Source organism: Morone saxatilis, unplaced genomic scaffold, assembly GCF_004916995.1.
Source record: "Morone saxatilis isolate NCDOM2014 unplaced genomic scaffold, NCSU_SB_2.0 Contig5, whole genome shotgun sequence".
NCBI lineage: Eukaryota > Metazoa > Chordata > Actinopteri > Moronidae > Morone > Morone saxatilis.
In genome coordinates, this window is record NW_023340095.1 from 19,742,619 (window position 1) to 19,745,462 (window position 2,844).

The 2,844-nt window shown below is 40.8% G+C and overlaps 1 protein-coding gene across 1 annotated transcript in view; it reads right to left on the minus strand.

Annotated features, from left to right (window-relative positions):
- The window catches only part of cerkl (ceramide kinase-like), a 34,977-nt gene that overhangs the window by 28,180 nt on the left and 3,953 nt on the right, over positions 1-2,844 (minus strand). The window lies entirely within an intron of this gene.

Below are 2,844 nucleotides of genomic sequence, written 5' to 3' on the forward strand. Positions count from 1 at the left end.
TTAATTGATTAGTTGTCAACTATGAAATGAATTTCCAACTATTTTGATGATCGATTTATCATTTTGAGTCAGAAGAAATGTCCAAATTCTCAGATTTCAGCTTCTCAAATGTGTAATGTGAATATTTTTGGGTTTCTTTTGACAGCAAACTGAATATACCTTTGGGTTGTGGACAAAACAAGACATTTGAGACCATCAGCTTGGGCTTTCTGGAAACAGTAATCAACATTATTTATCGCATTCAACTAATCCATTTGATCAACTGAGATTCATCAATAATGAAAATAGAGTAGAGTAGAGAGTAGATGCAGCCATACGCTAAATAAAGCACAGACAATCCAGTTAGAAAAAGTGTGCGATTCTTTTGTCAACTGAGGAGACAAAACATATAGCTTTGAATCATTTTGTAAGATAATGCATCGGTTTTTGAACACAGCTGGTAAACTAATTTATCTTGAATGAAACTCATCATACACACGGACAAGTGTGTGTGTGTGTGCATGTGTTTGTGTGTGTGTGTTTGTGTGTCTGCCTTTGTGTCTGGACATCATAGTGAGCGCATTCGTGTGGGTCAACTCCACTAGAGACAGAGTGGAGGGAGTAGAGCTGTGTCAAATAGAGCGGTGACCCTAATAGCAAATCACACACATGAGCGCACACATGTCCATTTCCTCAAGGGAGCCAGCCAACACATCTTAAGAAAGCCGGGAGTGTCTACACGCAAACATTATTAAGTATCACTGCAGTTTTACACCAGCACACAGATGCAAGCACGTACACACACACACACAGCCACACACGTAGATAAGGGATAAGGAGCAGACCCATCGATCTGCTGAATAGTGGACATACTTGGAGCTAACATGGTTAAAGTAACCTTTGTCTTCACCCTCTACCCTCTTACTGACCCACTAATGTTAATTACAGCTGGAATTAGCCAACAACCCCCCCTCTCTGCTATAGCAATGACCTCATTACCACCACAACACACACACTTTCAAACCCACGCACACACATATGCCACAGGAAGAGCAAACAAACAACCAAAGCAGTAAACACACTCATAAAAAATGTATCTGTGCAACGTACCAACGTGCAAATGATTGTGAAGAAAGAATAAAGGGGGCGATCGGATCTGGAGAGTTTGTTCACTGAAAGTAACGTAAATCTCGTATTCACAGATGTCAGATTAGATGTCTGCCTTCTGCCTGCCAGCTTTCACACATGTGAGTAAAAACAGGCAGCAGGAAGCTGTACAGCGATGAACAGTGAGAGAAGAAGATATATGAAGGGGAAGAGAGAGCGAGGGAGAGACACTGAACACGAGCCAAATCTTTTACAAAGTAAGTGAACATGAAGTGGAGATTGGAGGCTGCTATATGAAATCATGTAGGCTGTCAGACAATCAGGACGTTTTCCTTCTGCGTGTTTTGAAAATGTACCATCAGAGTTAAACACTACAAAGTTTTTGTAAAAGCTATTCCAGGTTTTTTTGCCCCTGCAAGTTGATGAAAAGCCTCTTTTTCCCTCAGTTTGTCACAAGCTCCCACAAAAAAACACAGATAGATAACACATAACCTGTCAACCTACATCAACCTACATCTAACTGCTCTGACAGGTCGAATGTGTGTAATCTATACAATTAACACGCACGCAGCTTCAGACACGTACAATAAGGCACGTAAGATGTATGCTTTTCTTTAATGTTCCCGTTTCCAGTATTACTTATAATTTTTTTCATTTCCACTATTTTCCTTTATGTCTCTGGCTACACTTAATGTATTTACATGTCATGCCGATGAAGCAAATTGAAATTGAAACAAGCAGAAAGGGAACGAGAGATGAAGAGGAGTAAAAGCTCAGATACTGACAGGCTGTGTGTGTGTGTGTGTGTGTGTGTGTTGATGAGATATTGCTATATAAATGGATCAGCTGTTGTTGTTTATTGCTACACATGAATTCATCCTCTCTCACCCTGAAGCCTGTCTCCCTGTCTGTCCGGGAGGTGAGACCTGAGCTGTCAGGTATCCCCGCAGTAGTATGAAATCATTTCAAATAGCACCCAGCCCACTTTTCAGTTAGTACACAATAAGTCCTTTAGTGTTTTGTACCAACATAAATACATGCAGATAGATTTCAGTAGTGTTTCAAAGTGGCAGGAGCCTCGGGGGGCTGCTGGTATCAGGAGTCCCATTAATTTCCTCCATAGAAAATGTTAGGTGACTCACAGTAAGAGCATTTGGACCATGAAGAACTCTTGGTTGAATCATCAAAATAAAAGAGATGTGTGTGAGAAAAGATCACTGCAATTCTCAGGGTGTTTTTTGAAGGAACAGTCACTGAGTTGTGTGATGTGTGCTGCTCATCATGTCGGGTGGAAGCTAAAGATTAGTTGAGAAAACGGATATTACAGTCAGCATCTTAAATTGATTGACTTTTGCATTCTGCGTCAATTTTAGATGAATTCTGCAACTATGGCGTTTTGTTGTCACCTGTAACAACGACCTGCTCCGAATTTCCCATGGAACTGATTCACGCTTCTGGCATTTTCTCCATGGCAACAGCAGCCGAGGGTAGTGTAGTATTTAGAGCTAAATGAACTAAAACATTATTGGTGGCCACAATAAAGTAAAATTATCATTTTTTTTCTGGTTGGAGAATTCCCACAGACAGTAAAGTATCTCTGGAGGTTTTAGGATAGTGAGAAGTGTGAAGGGACAATAACTGATCCATTTACAATCAATTTACGATATCAGAGCGGTAGAGCAGTTTACATGATCAATTTCATCAGTGACACTGAAGGAGCGATGCAGCGCTGCAGCCCCACAGTGTGTGTGTGTGTGT